Raw genomic sequence first — 18,474 nt, forward strand, 5'->3', positions numbered from 1 at the left:
CTACTCTTGATCCTACTCATGGTCTAGCAGTGAGACCAAGCAGTAAAGATTTTTGGTGCAGTATGGTAAGACTCAAATATAAGTATCCTCAGCAGTTGTGGAAATAACAAAAGAGAGAGTGGTTAAATCTGTCTGAGAGGTATCGGGGAAGCATTCACAGAGGAAGACATTTGGGCTGGGTATTAAAGTTTGCATACACAGATGGGAGTTGATGGCCTTTCAAATAAATGGAATAGCATACACAAGGGCAAGAGAATTGTCTGTGTGCATGCAGGTCTGCCGTGTATAGATAAATGCACTGTTTTCTTGCACAAGAACTGGCTGGGTCAAGAGAGTGAGAGATAAAGTCTAGCTCATTCAAAGCTATGTGGAAGGACATGTAAGCCACGTGTAAGCTCAGAGTAAAGGTGTCTTACTGGAATACATCAGCCCAGAGGAGGCATTGTTTTCTAATTTGCCCTAAGGTACAAATTTTAGTGGTAGCCCTATAATCTTGCGCTTGAGAGTTGGGGCAGAAGTGCTTGAAGAAGGCTAATCTGCAGGTGATGTACACAAATCTAATTTAGACCTACCCCTTGGTTGAACATTCAGTTGCTTTGTAGCTGCAGTGTGCTGGGCCTTTGGTACGGGAGAGGGATCTGAAGTGGGTAAGGCAACACAGCCCCTGTCCTCACGAAGTTCATGTCCAGTGAGGGAGATGGACCAATAAATGATGACAACACAATGAATAAGTATGGTGAGGAAGTCTCTACAAAGAATGGGAAAGTCATGGAGGGTTAGGGACTAAGGGATTCAGTGAACATTTCACAATAAAGATGGCATTTTTGACCTGAAACTTGAAAGCTGTGTAGTCCACCAGGCACCGGAGAAGGGAAGAGCGTGTGCACGGCCTCTGAGACATGAATGTAGGCCCCTTGTCTGGGGAGTAATTACCATCCTGGGAGCATGGGGTGGGGTCACAGTGTGTCTGGTTTGACTAAGTACAGATTGTAAGTGGTCTTGAATGCCAGAAGAAGCAGACTGGACTCTGTCTCACAACTGGGGCACCCTGTAAGGAACTTGTACGTGTGGGTACCATTATATTTCAGAAACATGGAAGACAGATCCACAGAGGGCAGGCCTGGTCAGAAGTTCCTCTAAGAAGCTGTTGCAAAACTTCCAGCCAGATGGGGTGTCTGGCTGGCTCAGTTGGTAGAGCATGGAGCTCTTGATCTCAGCCATGTTGAGTGTAGAGCTTACTTAAAATAAAAAAATCCCAGCCAGAGATCAAAAGAACGCTGAAATAAAAAAGTTGGACTAAGAATAGAGACCAGGGGAGCAGAGTCAAGAGGCATTTAGTTGGCTAATTTAGGGAACCCAGGGAGTGGCATCTTGGGTGATGGCACGGTTTCCAGCTGGGGTCCCTGGGTGGCCATGAGGCCAGCCTGGGGTGGAATTCCAGCCTGGCTCTTCTTGGCCAAGTGACCCTGGCAAGTTACTTTATACATCCAAGCCTCAGGTTTGTTCTCTGAAAAGGAAGAGGGTCTATCTCATGACTTGCTTTGATGACTTAATGAAGTAATCCATGTGAAGTGCTTCACACAGTGCTGCCGGCTGATGGTAGTAAGTCCTCAGTAAATGTTAACCAGACTATTGAAGGAAGGGTCATTGTAATTAGAAAATGTGAGACAAAGGCAGTTTTAGGGGAAAAAAATAATGCTATTTATGTGTTAATTTATTTATATCCTGCCTTGGTCTAAAAAGGGCTTATGGAAGCTTACATAGGATTAAATAAGCCAGATAAAATAAATTTATTTAAATTAAAAAAAATTTTTTTTAATTTTAATGTTTTTTTATTTATTTCGGAGAGAGAGAGACAGAGTGAACAGGGGAGGGTCAGAGAGAGAGAGAGAGAGAGAGAGAGACAGAACCCGAAACAGTCTCCAGGCTCTGAGCTAGCTGTCAGCACAGAGCCCGATGTGGGACTCGGACCCACGAACCGCTAGATCATGACCTGAGCCGAAGTCGGACACTCAACCGACTGAGCCACCCAGGCGCCCCTAGATAAAATAAATTTAAAATGAGTGGAAAGAAATGAGGCAAAGAGAAAGTTAGGGTAGGAAATATGGGTGAGCTGAGAACACAAAATGGCACGCATGTTTTCTAAGCTTTGTGGTGGCCAGTGGGAAGAGGGTAACGTGGTCACATGCGTGATTCATGGGCTCACAAGATGAAAAGCGGCTGCGTGAATGCAACTGCTCTTGATACCAGACTAGAGAGACATGTTTTCCCTGGGTTCTCCCAGAGGGGGCATTCCTTAATGGAATAGACACTATCCTTGACATTGTCCTCATGGTAAACCCCACGCTAAGCTTCATAGACAAGGGCTGATTTATCCAATGGGCACTAGAGATGACAGCGGTATGTGGGGTCAACAAGAGTTTCAAAGGTCTCAAAAATGTTGGGGACCTGAAAAGAGGTTCTCAGCCAGAATATGAACAACAGCAGACTGTGCATTCAAAAAGAAAAGATTTTTTTTCCAAAGCAAAATTTATAGGATTCATATTAAATGCTGAAACAGATACAATTTAATGTAGGATGTTGGGTGCATCCTCATATGTTTGATGTCAGTGGAACGTGACCCTTCACATGCAAAGATGTGAAACAGCCCCGCCTGGGGTGGTAGTGACAGTGGTTAGATCACCCACTGATCTAAGCTGACAGCATCGTATCAAATCATGCCAGTGAAAGTGATTCTGGATTCTAGTGGATGGAGAGGGCAAGAACAATAATGTGTCCCCTCTCTCTCCTTTCTAACACCCTGTTGTTTGACTCGGGACTGCTTTTGAGTCAATTGAAAGATAAACATTCTCTTAGCAGATGAAAGGATTTTATTATTCTAAAATAGGATGGGCTTGACTGGTGTCTGCTAACTCGTTAATTCCCAAAGGAAGGGCTGCATAGCAACCATTTTTATAAATGCCACCACTATTAACTGGGTTTTTTTTTTTGAAAAACAGGTCTATAATAATAGCTTAATGCAGCTGGTTACCTCACCTAGCAACCTCTCCCATACATTTTACATTAGGTTTGCTTTGGAAAGCGTATGGGGAAGTTGATTGCTCAAAGCTGGACATTCTGTGGGAACTTCCTCAAGATGTTTTTTCTTTGAATAGGTGAGATAGGTGTTTGGTTACACATACTTTTAAAAAATATCTGTGGCTAGGCTCCATGGTGGTGGTTGGGATGGAACTGGCCATGGGAGGTGGGGGTGGGATTCCATGGCCCTTAGTACCTCTGATTCTATCTGTTTTCTCTGATACAATTGCATTTAAAAAAGCAAAGAAGGGGGCACAGTGTTCCCTGTGCTAAACCACTGAAAACCAGCATTCTGTGGCCTGGAATGGCCTCAGACGGGTAGGCTCTTTTATGTTAAGGAAGCTTCCCTTGTGATTCTGATAGGCTCCTTTCCCACCCCTTCCATCTCTGAGAAGAGACTACTGGTTTTGACTTGGGGCTCTCATTTCCAGTTAACCTGTCCTGAAGAGAATCTTGCCCTGAACACAACTATGCCTGCTATATTCTAACTTGTGACCAGAGATAAGTCCATGGTCCTTCTTGCAGAGCCCTTTGTCAGGATGTGTTTTCACAAAATAATGCCAATCTCTGGTTGCTCACAGGACTGAAACATGTAGCTTCACCTGAGCAGGATCTGGTTAATGACTCACTGCTGCTCTGTTATGGGTCTATAATTTGGAGAGATTGAGGTGTACCCTTTTAAGAAAACAGAAGTCGAATCTTGACATGCCATAGAGCTGGTCAAAGTAACATGGTGAACAAGGTCTAGAGCTCTCCATCTGGAACCATTTCTCTTACTATTATTTTATTTTATTTTTTAATGTTTATTTATTTTTAAGAGAGACAGAGACAGAGCATGAGTGGGGGAGGGACAGAGGGCGAGGGAGACATGGAATTTGAAGCAGGCTCCAGGCTCTGAGCTGTCAGCACAGCGCTTGAACTCACCAACTGTGAGATCATGACCTGAGCCAAAGTCGATGTTTAACTGACTGAGCTCCCCAGGCGTCCCTGGATTTAAAAAAGAAAAGAACCATTTCTGAACAGTTCCCGGAATAATTCTTTTTTTTTTAATGTTTTATTTATTTCTGAGAGGGAGAGAGACAGCATGAGAGAGAGAGAGGGAGACACAGAATCTGAAATAGGTTCCAGGCTCTGAGTTGGCTCGAACCCACAAACCATGAGATCATGACCTCAGCTGAAGTTGGACGCTTAACCGACTGAGCCACCCAGGGGCCCCCCTGGGATAATTGATACCACTGCACTAGTGCCAGCAGTGGTGCCAGACAGAAGTGGGGTTAACAGAAGGATGGGATTTCCTCTTGGCTGAAGACCCTCTTCCATGTGGGCCCTGGATCTCGTTCCCTACCCCCCACCCCGGCCATTTTCTTGGATTGCACTGCACTTTGCGAACATACTTTGATGATTTCTGTTTTGCTATTCATTAAGAACCATCATATGGCCATTTTTTGCAAATATTTGGCAGTGATTGACAAGAATGTGTCACGTAGTTGTGGGGTTTAGGGTTCTGTGTAAGTCCATTAGATCAGGAGTGCTAATTGTGTGGTTCACATCGTCTGTATTTTTCCTGTTTTTAAAAATCTGGCCTGCTTATTCTGTTGTGTACTGAGACAGATGATTATGGGGTTCTCTCTTTTCTTTGTAGTTTTGTCTATTTTTGCACTAAATATTTGAGGCAGTAATTAGGCCTCATGCAAATATAGAATTGACATCCCAGTGAACTGAACCTTCTTTATTTTTTTTTTTAACGTTTTATTTATTTCTAGGAGAGAGAGAGAGAGAGCGTGAGCAGGGGAGGGTCAGAGAGAGAGGGAGTCACAGACTCTGAAACAGGCTCCAGGCTCTGAGCTGGCAGTCAGCACAGAGCCCGACACGGGGCTCGAACCCACGAACCGCGAGATCATGACCTAAGTGAAAGTCGGGCGCTTAACCGACTAGGCCACCCAGGCGCCCCTAACTGAACCTTCTTTAAAAAGTCATTTTGAAATATCCCTCTCTCTCCCTAGTAATACTTTGTGCCATCAAGTCTTACTTTATCTGATGTTACGATTCCACCTTTCTTTTGCTTAGCTTTGCATGCTGGATCTTTTTCCAACATGTCTTTCAGTTATGTTTTAGAAGTGTACCTTGTAAAAACAGAGTGTAGGACTAAAAACATCAACCCAGGCTTACAATCTTTATCTTTAATTTGGCCACTTCATCTGTTTACATTGGCACGTGTTTACTGATCAGTTTAGATTTGAAGTTCTACCCTACCAAATGCTCTCTGGTTTTCCCACCTGTTTTATATCCCTTTTCTCTTTTTTCTTACCACTTTTGGATTGAGTTTTTTATTCCGTGTTTTAGAGGTTGCTACATGTATTCTTGTCTTTATCAAAGTCTAAGATTGATTGATACTTTTACCGTCTTCCCAAATAACGAAAAGAGCTTGGAACTCTAATTCTATGTGTCCACTCCTTATTTTTTTATCATTACAGTCCTGTATTTTAACTATATACATATCTTTTTAACTTGGTAACTCATTATTACTTTTTTATTCAGTGAATGTTTACTTAAATTTATCTATGTATTTACCAGTTTATTGTTCTGGATTCATTTCTGCATGTCTGGTGTTCCATCTATAATGCTGCTTCTCAAGGATTCCTTCAGTGGACTGATTAATGCTCTCAGTTTTTGTTAGTTAGGATATGTTTCTCATCTTCCTTTATTCTTGAAAGTTATTTTCATCGAGTGTAGAATTCTAGGTGGACAGATATTTTCTTTCAGTGCTTTACAAATATGATTCTGTTTCTTTTGACTCCCGTTGTTTATGTTGAGAGCTGCGCGCCTAATCGTGCTCCCTTGTAAGTAATTGGTCTCTTTTATCTTTCGTTGTTTGTAATATTTTTGCTTTATCTTTGCTTTTCAGAAATTTTATTACAATGTGTTCAAGGGTGGATTTCTTTTTAATTGTCTTGCTTGAGGTTTGTAGACAGTTGAATATGGAGGTTGATGTCTTTCATCGGTACTGAGAAGTCGGCCATCAAATACTACTATCCCATTCTTTTTCTCCACTGCAGACTCTAATTCTCTTACCGTCTTATTCTGTATCCTTCTGTTTCCAAGGGCTTTCTTCTGAATATTTTCTCCTGCCCTATCATTTAAAAAAAATTTTTTTTTAATGTTTATTCATTTTTGACAGAGACAAAGCATAAGCAGGGAAAGGCAGAGAGAGAGGGAGACACAGAATCTGAAGGAGGCTCCAGGCCCTGAGCTGTCAGCACAGAGCCTGACGCGGGGCTCGAACCCCCAATCTGTGAGATCATGACCTGAGCGGAAGTCTGATGCAGAACAAACTGAGCCACCTTTCTTTTATTAAAACTCTTATCATCTGTGTCTAAGTGAGTTTTATAACTAGCCATGGGGTTCTTAATTTCAGTTATTTTAGTTTTAGAATTTCCATTTTGTCCACTATTGAGTAACTTTTTGCTATACAGTCTTATTTTTCATTTTTGTGAACAGAGTGACCATAACTTTAAAAAATCTGTTTTATAACTTTAATATTCATTCATCCTCATTGATCTGTTTCTAAATATTTCTAAATATTCTGTTATTTCTGCTGGCTTTCATCCATGTTGCTATGTTTCCTTATGTACCTGGTTATTTTTATTGTGTTCATCAATGCAATTACACATAATTGTAAAAATAAGTAGGATGAGTCATGTTTTTGTTGTTGTTTTGTTTTGTTTTGGTTGCCTTAGTCAGGTACGTGGGACCAACAATAATGTGTCACTATATGTCTAGTCTCTGATGTCTAGTCTACAACTATAGCGAAGTTGTAGACTTTGTAAGGGTTCATTTACGTTGATCGCCTTTCTTTATATGTGAAGCTCATTGGACATTTTTCCTCCCAGGGAAATAATTAGAGATGGGCATCAAAATGTATATCCAAGATTTTCCACCTCAACATTATAATATTTGTGAAAATGAAAGCTTAGCAGCACCTTATAATGGAATAAAAGATAGTTTTTACATATTTTAAAAAGAAAATTTTAACATTTGTTTATTTTTGAGAGAGAGAGTGTGAGCCAGGGAGGGGCAGAGAGAGAGGGAGACACAGGATCCAAAGCAGGCTCCAGGCTCTGAGCTGTCAGCGCAGAGCCCGATGTGAGGTTCAAACCCATGAACTGTGAGATCATGACCTGAGCTGAAGTCAGATGCATAATCGACTGAGCCACCCAGGTACCCAAAGATAGCTTTTAAAATGATGTTTTGGAATGATATATTTTTTCCATTGGTATTTAATCATTTGGAAAAACACTTGCGATATAATACAAAGCAGAAAGAAGAGGATGTAAAACTATATATTCAGTGGGATTCCAGTTGTTTAATACACATGCATAGGCAAAAAGCTTGGGAAGCATCCTACCAAGATGTTAGCAGTAGTCATATCTAGAATTAACACTTTGGGGCAATTTTTATTTTCTTCTTTACACTTTTACATGTTTTTCAACTTTTCTGCAATAAACACATATTACTCTTATAATCAAGCAATAAAATCAAATTAATACATTTTATTTATTTATTCATTTATTTTAAAGATTTTATTTTCAAGTAATCTCTACCCTCTACGTGGGGACTCAAGCTCACAACCTTAAGATCAAGAGTTGCATGCTCTACTGACTTGAGCTAGCCAGGTGCCCCTCAAATTAATACATTTCAAAAAGAATATTTCATGGGAAAGCAATATAGTCACAACAGAGCAGATAGACTACATTTAACTGTACCTATCTGGTTGTGTGGGAAAATTTTCAATGTCAGGAAATCTTCTGTGAAAAAAAAAATCTTAATCAAATTTCAAGCTGCACATGGTACAGAGCTTACACCTTGGGGTGCCCGAGGTACACAGCAGACTGTACAGACACGCTCTGGAATGATCAGGACACAAAGAAGACTAGAAAGAAGACACAGAAAAAAACCCAACCCCATAGACTCTCAATGTTGGAAAGGATGGAGAGGCCGTGTGGCCCAATCCTTAACCTAGTAAGAATGCTCTCTACAATGAAATTAGAAGTTAGAGAGTTTGGTATGGCTGTATTTGACCTTTCCTGTCTCTCAAGGTTGTTACTTGGACTTCTGCTAAAATGTCTCGAGTAGCAGGCTTCTTACTAATTTTTAAGGCAGCCAGTTCATCTGTGGGACAGCTCTACCGGTTAGGAAAGTTAGTGAGTTACTAGCATCAAACAGGTAAGGGCATTTTAAGGTGAAGTTAATAAACAGTGGGGTGGAAGGTCCTGCTCAGCTCTGCAACCCTTTGAGTGGCTATTTCTGGCTCCTTCATTCCCAGCCTTACCATTTGTACAAAACATTTCCGTTGGCACAACAGTGCTTGTGGTCAGATTCATGTTGTGTTTAATAAACAAAGATGAGTGTTCTCAAAGAGTAATTTTAAGCTAAGGTTTTGGGGAATTAAACTACATGTTTGTGATAAACACTCAGCTGGTTTTACTTTTCCAGTTTGTTCATGTGAAATTAAATAGGACCCGAGAGTCGAGTCAGAGATCGTTGGCCTTTCTTCCCAGCATCCAGCTTCTTCTCTCTGGCTGTGTCTTCTAGTCTCTTCTGGAACCTTCCTCCACTATCTGTCTCTTGTCCAGGCTGCCTGAAGTCCTGGATTCCCTTTTCATGTTGTTACCTTCTGTGTGACCTTGGGGGAAGTCATGTAACCTTGGTGATGATGTTTCCCAAGAGATGTGGTGGGGGTTCTCTGGTAGGGAGTCACTTGGGGAAAAATCCTGGGAAATGTTGCCTTCAATCTTTTGTGAGAAAATCTTTGTCTGGGGTCCCCAGGACTCTCCAGAGGGAATACATTGGTTTTGGTGGTACATACAGTGGCTGATACAAAGGGATGTTATGTCCTGTGAGAAACAAACGGGAAGGCTGTGAAGAGACCATGAGAATCAGGAGCCCATATTCTGCAACAGTCTCTGGCACTAATTCGCTGCAGGACTTAGGCACATCCCTTCACCCTCTGGGGTTGTTTGCTCATCCCTAAAGCAAGGGGATTGGACTAGGGGATTTCTAAGTTCTCTTCCAGTGGTACAATTCTGTGACTCTGTGCTCAATACAGTGTATTAAATGGAGAAGAAAGTAGAGGTGGAAATCATGGTTCAAAGAGCCTCACCAATGGAATTTGGGGGAAAGTACTATTACAGAAAAATAACTGGGAAGGTGCTCCTGAGTGACACATTTGGAGATCTGATAGGTAAAATGTATCCATGACAAACTTGGAGGCATTCTGTTCTCTTCATGATGAAATCTTAGTTTCCAGTCAGTCTGTGACTTGACAAGTAAAGACAGGAATGAAAGGGGGTTGTAAAGCAGCTTTGCTTGCTCTGGAGAGGAGAGACAGAGAAACCGGGACAAGATATCTGGACGTGGAGAAAAAGGAGGCTGGAGGGTTCCATGATGGAGGGCCTTCTCCTAAGGAATGAGGCAGCCATGTGCTGAGGGGAAGAAGGTGAGATGAGATGGTGGGGAGAGGAGAATGTGCCAGTCAGTGAGAGATGCTTGGAGAACCTTTCTTTTTTGGGGCATGATCTTGGGGACACAGAGGTTTAGAAAAACTGTGAGGGCCCAACTGATGTTGGATAGCACTGCTGTGCATTCTGACACTCACTGTAGATAGTCCACCGCCAGCAGGGAATGGGGATGTGTGCGGCAGATGATTCTGGTTTCAGCACAGAGAACACTGTCTTCAGTGTGCTGACGACATACACTCTTGGACATTACTGTCAACAACTTGCATTTGTGTGTGTGTGTAAGTTGAATGTTACTACTTTTCTTTTCAGCAACCTCAAGTCATCCTCTGTCTCTAGCACTTTCTCTCTATCAATGCATATTGTGAAGGATTGCGGATGGTGGGGTCAGTGCCTGGCCAGTGGTGGGAAGTGTTAGGTAAGTGGATGTTAAATCACTTATTTGAATGAAGGTCATCTGGCTGGAATTCAGTTCAGAAAAACCAGACAACGTTTTTTTGAGAATCAGGTTGTTACTTTTGCAGCTGAAATTTTATTTTTGGATTAAATTCTTTGCAAGCATTTTCGCTTGCTCTCCACTTATCCATTTTCACTTTTTAAAATTATAATGATCTCCTGAAAGTTGATCTTGTGCTGCTGACCATGTGGTCATGCAAAGTATCTTCCTAATCCCGGGTACAGGGACACAGAAACAAAGAGGGCCCTTTGTTTAAAGGAATGTCCACTTTGAAGGGATGTAAGGGGAGCGCTCACCTCTTTAGCTGGTCAAGAGCCACTTTATAGAATGTTCTCAGGCACAAAAGTGCCTCGCCTGAGACCTGCCCAGACAAGTGTAAAGTGGCCCAAACTGTCATTGTGCCCCAGACCTGTCTGAAGAACAGGAGCGGTGGCCCTAAACACTAAATGTCAAAAACAGTACTCTTATGTGTAACATAGGGGCTCAATTCTGTTCTAAGGAGGTCGTTTCTCTCAAGGCCTACTACCAAATTTAAGTGATCGCAACTCGAGTCATGATCTCATGGCTCATGAGTTTCAGCCCCGTGTAGGGCTCTGCACTTGGAGTGGGGAGTCTGCTTGGGATTTTCTGTCTCCCTCTCTCTCTGCCCGTCCCCTGCTCACGCATATCCATACATACGTCCTCTCTCTCTCTTAAAATAAATAAATAAACTTTATTAATTTATTAATAAATAAATAACATTAAAATAAATGTTAAAAAAATTTTTTAAAATATTGGGTTGAAATTTTTGAGGGTTCATTAAAAAATATACTTAATGATTACTAGGAGAATTACTTGCTTTTAAAAATAGTCAGCAAGGGGGGCGCCTGGGTGGCTNGAGTCGGTTAAGCATCCGAATTGGTTTCAGCTCAGGTCATGATCTCATGGTTTCAGGAGATTGAGCCCCGCGCTGTCAGCATGGAGCCTCCTTGGGATTCTCTCTTTCGTTCTCTCTCTGCCCCTCCCCTCTGGCTCTCTCTCTCAAAATAAATAAATAAACTTAAGTAAAATCTTTAAATAAGTAAGTAAGGGGCACCTGGGTGGCTCAGTCGGTTAAGCCTCCGACTTTGGCTCAGGTCGTGATCTCGCGGTTTGTGGGTTTGAGCCCTGCATCACGCTCTCTGCTGACAGCTCAGAGCCTGGAACCTGCTTCTGATTCTATGTCTCCCTCTCTTTCTGCCCTTCTGCTGCTCGTGCTCTGTTTCTCTCTGTCTCAAAAATAAATAAACATTTAAAAAAATTTAAGTAAGTAAGTAAATAAATAAAAATAGTCAGTGATACAAGTAAGGAAATGAGAGTGTATGCCTGGCTTCAGATAAGTTGTTTAGCCTGCCTGTGCTTCCGCACCAGTGAGCGGTTGGGACTCCATCTTTATCTCTTTTGTGCCCAACACCAGAAGCCCTCTTGAGAGTCATCACTATGAAGGGTTCTCCTCTCCCCTTTCCTCTCCTTTCTCTGCTGTTGAGATCACAGTAGAGAATTTGGGAAGTTTACTTTGGTTCTAGACCACCTGGACTGTGGTCGCTCACACTTTAATTGTTCCGACCTTGCATGAGTCAGCGATGCTATGAAATACCGCATGGGAAATACTGAGCTCAGTCAGGACACTTCCGGAGAAACGTAAAAGGCTTTATGTGATTCAAGGCGATTGTGTCACAAGCACCTAAAAGGTAAGGAAAAGTAGAAGTCGCCAGTTTCTACGCGTGCTGNTGTTATACATGTGAGTATAAATACCTGTTTTCATGAAAATACTGTATTTTCCACAACAGTTTAGTGAAGAGTAGCATTGATTGCTTTATTTTGCAAATCTCTTTAATGTCTGACTAATAGAAGACAGCTGGGTGTTTTTTGCATATCTATTTTTACATTCATCTCATTGCTATGTTATTTTTGTTGAAATATATGATGAAAATCTGGCCTCACATAAATATGTAGTTTTAAAAAAGGGAAAAATGTGTTTTTTAAATTGTATTTAAATCCAAGTTAGTTAACATATAGTATAGTAACTAACACTACTATAGTAGTAGAATCAGTAATTTTAGAGTATAATTTCGTGATTCATCACGGGAAAAATGTTTTACTAGCTTTTTCAGTAGCTGTGGGCATTTTTCTTAGATACTATACCAAAACTTAATGAGTAGTACTTTTTAAAAAGTTTTGTTAATTTTTATTTGAGAGAGAGAGAGAGAGAGAGCAGGGAGGGGCAGAGAGAGAAAGAGACAGAATTCAAAGCAAGGCTCCAGGCTCCTAGCTGTCAGCACGGAGCCCCACTCAGGTCTCAACCCCAGGAACTGTGAGCTCATGACTTGAGCCGAAGTCAGATGCTTAACTGACTGAGCCACCCAGGTGCCCCACCAAGTAGTACTTTTTAAAAGCTTAGTTGCAGTGTGGACTCTGAAACCAAATCAATGACCTTTTCATTAAAATCTCTTGGTTAAGGGACACCTGGGTGGCTCAGTCCGTTAAGCGTCGGACTTCGCCTCAGGTCATGATCTCACGGTTCGTGGGTTCGAGCGTCGGGCTCTGTGCTGACAGCCAGCTCAGAGCCTGGAGCCTGTTTCAGAGTCTGTGTCTCCCTCTCTCTCTGACCCTCCCCTGCTCACGCTGTCTCTCTCTCTCTCTCAGAAATAAATAAAACATTAAAAAAAAAAATCCCTTGGTTAATCATGTACTTTTCAATGGCTCATTTGCCCAAGCATGTCTTTAAGGCATCATGCATTGGGCATTTGGCAAATATTGGTTCATTGAGTTTTGCAGATCTCCCAAATGCTGTTCCCTTTCATTATACAATAACTTTTTAAAATCACATTTATAAATATCCCCACAGAAATATACTCACCAGAGAAGTTGTTAGCATCGAGAAGCTGTCACGTTCATGTTGGCACATTAAAGTTTTCCAAAATGTTAATTGTTGTTTGAAAGTTAGAATTTCACCATTGGCAGCAAACAGTGTCAGTTGTTTTCCTTTGAAGTGACAGAATCCTCGGGATCGTTTCAGAGAAAAAGCCTGCCAAATGCCTGTGTCTGAATAACCACAGCGTGTCAGCTGTTCTTTTCAAGTAAAAATGGTGTTCTGTGAAAATAGCAGCTAATTCAGCTTGTGAGTCAAACCATTACTTTTCTTCGTTATGCCATAAAAGGCTTTATGTGTGCTTTCTGTTTTGTCACCCTGGATGTTAAAAATGAAACAATATTTCATCTTTTGCCTGGGCCACCAGGCTGGTCTTGGAACTACTCTGTCTGCTGCTGGTCTTGCGTCTACTCTGCAGTTAGTAATATGTTTTCTGGGGTGCTTGGATGGCTCGGCCAGTTAAGCGTCAGTCTCTTCATTTTGGCTTCATTTTGTCATGATCTTATGGTTTGTGGGTTCGAGCCCCTTGTCAGGCTCTGCAGTGACAGTGCAGGGGCCCCAGATGCTCTTGTGATAAAGGAACGTCCTTAATGCAGCCTGCAGGTCATGGACATCTTCATCCTGCTCACTTTCTCCCCATCCTCTCGTTCTCCCTGCCCAGTTTTTTTTTTTAATTTTTTTAATGTTTTATTTATTTCTAGGAGAGAGAGAGAGACAGCGTGAGCAGGGGAGGGTCAGAGAGAGAGGGAGTCACAGACTGAAACAGGCTACAGGCTCTGAGCTGGCAGTCAGCACAGAGCCTGACGCGGGGCTCGAACCCACGAACCGCGAGATCATGACCTAAGCGAAAGTCGGACGCCCAACCAACTAAGCCACCCAGGCTCCCCTCTCTCTGCCCAGTTTATACTGCCTTCTTTCCCCAGGAGTCAAGTTGTGCAGCTTAGAGAGCTGTGTCCTCTCCTTCAGTGTACCCATCTTAGTTCTGACCAATTTGTCCCTGTGGTTGTTTAATAATTTGATTACTGAGACTAGGATGTCTCAGCTCTGGAGCCACACTACCTGGGTTCAAGTCCCTGATCTACCACTTACTAGCTGAGCAACTGTGACGTGTCACCCATCTCAGATTGCTAATCTGTAAACCAGTGAAACAATATCAACAAGGATTTTAATAATACCTATGTCTTAGGGTTTTGTCTTAAATTAGCCCATAGTAGGCATCGTCTGTGTATTAGCCATTGATATTAGGATGTTGCCTGCCCTGCTAGATTTTACCAGAAGAGGCGCTGTTTTACCCAATTTGTACTTTAAGCTCCTAGTGCCTTGCCTGGCACTTCAGAGCTGCTCAATCAATATTTTTGAGATTATTTTCTTTTACTGTCAATGAAAATTTCGTTTTAATTAAATGTTTGATTTTCTTCAGATTAGTTGATGGATACACATGTTAAAAATCGAGTTGTACAAAGGGTTTGAAAGAGCAACGCTAAAGTCTCCCACCCCACTCTGTCTGCAGTTTCGTTCCCTAAGAACTACTATTGACTCATTTTTTCTTCTTGTGGTTACTTTCAAAATCCCCAAATAACATGCTCCCGTTGCTCTTCTCGATTTATCAGCTTTAGATATGATCTCTTGACTCAAATACTTACTTCTTTTTGGCCTCTCCCACCTCTGCTAAAATGTAAGCTCCATAATAGCAGTGACTTGGTTGTGTTTCCTGCTGTGTCTGCAGAGCCTAAAACAGAGCCTGACGCACTGTAGATGCTCCAGAAATAAGCACTGGATGAATAAGTGGCGACATCAAGACACGCTTCATGAACATCTGTAGACGCTTAGCGTTGTACTTGGCATCTGGGAAGTGCTCAGCGAGCACCAGGGATGCTCAATGGAAATGAAATCGCTGCTACTTCTATCCTTGCTCTTGGACAACTGTTACCTTCCGTCTCTTCTGCCTGATCGGTCTCCAGATCCATTCTGTTACTTACACAGTTGTGAATATGAGGCCCCCTCAAGTCGACATTTCATTTTGTAACATTGTATCACTGAGAGCTTAAAGGTTCCCCCCTCCCCCCAGCAGTTTCTTGTATTGGTTTTGTCTTTATACACCGTCATCCATTATCTGCAATGCAGAAATCCATAAAGCTCTGAAAACAAAAATGTTTTCATGTACTTGACAGCACAGTCTGACCTGATTTAACGTGACGCATGTGTAATTTTTATTGATTCTTCATAGTGAGACCGTATATACTTAACAGAAGGATTAACATGCTTTGATTACAGCGTGCTGCCTTCAGGGCCCACGGGTTGCTATGTAGTATATACCTGGCTTAACTTTCTAAAAGAGGCAACATTCTGAAATCCAAAAGCCTTCTGACCCCAAAGTTGAAGACCTGTAATACACAAGCTTTACGTGTTTGTTACAGAAATATCAGAGAATAAAGAAAAGGACAAAGCGCATAAATCTAAATCCAAATCCTATCCACCATGATGATTTCAGTATAATTCCTTTCACATCTTTCTGTATTGATTACACATGTTGATAAAAGTTCAATGATACCATTTCATAAAATACTTTTTATCAACAAGGTTTCAAGAATCTATTTCCTTGTCTATAGAATGTTTTTCATGCCATTTTAATACTGTACTGTATCCTGTCTCACAGATGTGTCATAGTTTGCTGAATACTCTTGATCCTTTACTTCTTCCTCAGAGTGGCCCCTGACAGAGGTTCTGCATAATCTCCAGTGTTCTCTGCACCAGTTTGAAAACCACCGATCTGGCTCAGTATCTTCCTTTTCCAGTGAAGGAACTGAGTCTCAGGATGGGGAAATGTCTTCCTCGGGGCCGCTCAAATCTCCTGGGCTAGTTTGATTTAGAACACACATCTCCCGAGATTTGTCTCTGTCCCCTCTCCACCATATAATGCCAGCTAAGCAAAGTCGTCTTTGCTCTTTCTTAAAGGTTTCCTTTTTTAATCTTTTGTTTCAAAATAATTACAGATTTTACAAAAAGTTGCAAACAGTACAGGGAGGTCTTGTGTGCCTTTCAAGCAGTTTTCCCCATTGGTTACTTACCTGGGGAAATTGACAGGGGTAGAAAGCTTGTGTATGGTTCTGTGTCATTTTATCACATACATAGATTCACATCACCAGCACCATAATCAAGCTATAGAACTATTCTGTTACCGTGAAGATTTCCTTCCTGTTACTACCGCACAGACACAGAAATACACCACCATCATGACCATTCCTAATGCCTAGCAACCACTAATTTCTTCTCCATCTCTATAATTTTTGTCATTTAGAGAATGTTGTCTAATTGGAATTATACAGTGCATGACTTTTTCAGATAGTTTTTTTTTTTCTCCACTTAACATAGTCTTCTTGAGATCTATCCGATTGTGTGTTTATCAGTAGTTTACTGCTTTCAGTGCTGAGTGGTAATCTCAGGTATTGATGTCCCATAAATAGGACATTTTGGTTGTTTCCAGTTTTGGGCTATTATGAATGAAGCTGCTCTGATCGATGTATAGATTTTTGGGAGGTGAACAGAAGTTTCCATTTCTCTGGGGATAAATGACATGAGTGTGATTGCTGGGTCCTTAGGTTTTCCTTACATAGGAGCTTTTCACCAAACCCTCGGTTCTGAATATGCTCTGCTATGTTTCTGCTCAAAGTTTTATAGTTTTATATTTGAAATTTATCTATGGTCCATTTTGAGTTGATTTTTGTAGAGGGTAAGAGGGTTGTTAGATCTTGGTTCAGATTTTGGCCTGCGGTTGTCCATCTGCTTTGGCACCAATTGCTGAGAAGGTGATCTTTCCTCTGTTGAAATGCTTTTCATCTTTGTCAAAGATCAGTTGGCCTGACTTGTGTTGTGGGCCCATTTCTGGGTTCTCTGTTTTCTTGCATTCACCTATGTGTCTGTCTTTCCCCCAGTACCACAATCTTGATTACTGTAGCTGTAGAGTAAGTCTTGAAATCAACTAGGGTGGTTTCTCATACTTCTATTCATTATATATAGAAATATAATATTCTATTTCTATACTTCTATTCATTATACCTCTGCTGATAGGACCCTGGCTGGGAGGAGAGCAGTGCCTGGTTACTGCTCCCCACATGGCCCCCAATGCCCCAGTGATGGAGTGACCTCATTGCCAATGGCAATCAGGAGAGTTCTCATTAGATCTCCTCAGATATCACCCAGGTCAACAAACTGTGTCTTGTTATCACAGGGTGGGTCTGGGAGTTCAGACTCTGCACTTGGCCTTCTCTGACATGATACTGGAGGGTGTCACTTTGGTAGATCTGGGTGAGGGGAGAAGACTGGGCTCTCCACTTGGGCTTTGCTGACATGGGTGGGCATGGGATCACAGTTTTCTCTGTGGTGTTTGGCTGGATTGCCGTCTGAAAGTCTTCTTTCTTGCTAGGCTTCTCCTTTCCTGATGCCTTGGCTAGAGAGAGCAGGCTGCATTTGGGATTTTTTCTATCTGCATATCTTGCTGACTTCTGGAGCACCATGCCTAGAAAAGAAACCCCAGAGAACTCTCCTCTGTCATTCCTCACACCCTGAGGTTCCTAGAAGATCTGACTTCTCTCTACTTTTCAGAATCTTCTAATATTTGTTGTACATATAATGTTCAGGGTTTTCAGTTTTACTTATTGGGAAGAAAAAGTATTTTTGCTCCATCTTTCCAGAAGCAGAAGTCAAAGTAATGTTTTAAAAATGTAAATCAGTTGGGGCACCTGGGTAGCTCGGTTGGTTAAATGGCTGACGTGACTTTGGCTCAGGTCATGATCTCATGGTTCATGAGCTTGAGTCCTGCATTGGGCTGTGTGCACTCAGCGCAGAGTCTGCTTCAGATACTTTGTCTCCCTCTGCCCCTCCCACAATCATGCACACGGGCACGCCTGTTTTCTCTCTCTCCCTCAAAAATAAATTAACGTTAAAAAAATGTTTTTAATGTGAATCAAGTAATGTCATTCCTCTGCTTCAAAATTTCCAAGGGCTTCGTGGTATGATTATAATAAAATGAAAATTTCTTTAAAAAAAAAGAATAAAACCCAAATTTCTTATTGGCCCATCAGAACTTCTGTGGCTCCCCGTTTCCACTCTGACGTGCTTCATACCACGTCTCTCCACCCCTCTCACGCCCCAGCCACATCGGCCTCCTTTCTGTTTCTTGAACATGTTGACCCTTCTTAGGCCATGAAACAACATCCTGCATAGTTATAAATAAGGTGTTTGGTGCCATGTCCTGAGCGACTGTGGTGACCTTGGGCCACTTTCTTGGCCTTTTTTGCGCGTCTATTTCCTCATATGTGACCTGAGAATAAGAATACTGCCAGCCTCCTCGGGTTATGGATTGGCCCATGTGAAGTAATTCAATGTGCTCTAAAGTCCAGAAACAATGCCCAGCACAGGGGAAGCATTCAACAGATACATTAGCTGCAGGGATGATGTTACACCCCTGCTCTTTCATGACTGCTTCTGCTGCCTGGAATACCATCCCCCACTCCCCCCCCCCCCCCCACCTCCTC

At 42.0% G+C, this 18,474-nt stretch overlaps 1 protein-coding gene across 3 annotated transcripts in view; it reads left to right on the forward strand.

Annotated features, from left to right (window-relative positions):
* ATP6V0A4 (ATPase H+ transporting V0 subunit a4) overlaps positions 1-18,474 on the forward strand; it is a 96,084-nt gene that overhangs the window by 11,233 nt on the left and 66,377 nt on the right. Inside the window, exons 1-2 of one of the 3 annotated variants that reach the window (XM_077781083.1) lie at positions 9,446-9,574; positions 9,906-10,011. The exons of 1 other annotated variant lie outside the window; for it this stretch is intronic. The gene's annotated coding sequence lies outside the window, so the exon portion shown is untranslated. Of the gene's footprint in view, positions 1-9,445; positions 9,575-9,905; positions 10,012-18,474 lie in introns of those variants that run through there. One more of the 3 variants, XM_077781084.1, reaches the window with a different exon arrangement.

This window comes from Crocuta crocuta, unplaced genomic scaffold (assembly GCF_008692635.1).
Source record: "Crocuta crocuta isolate KB4526 unplaced genomic scaffold, BGI_CrCroc_1.0 scaffold228, whole genome shotgun sequence".
NCBI lineage: Eukaryota > Metazoa > Chordata > Mammalia > Carnivora > Hyaenidae > Crocuta > Crocuta crocuta.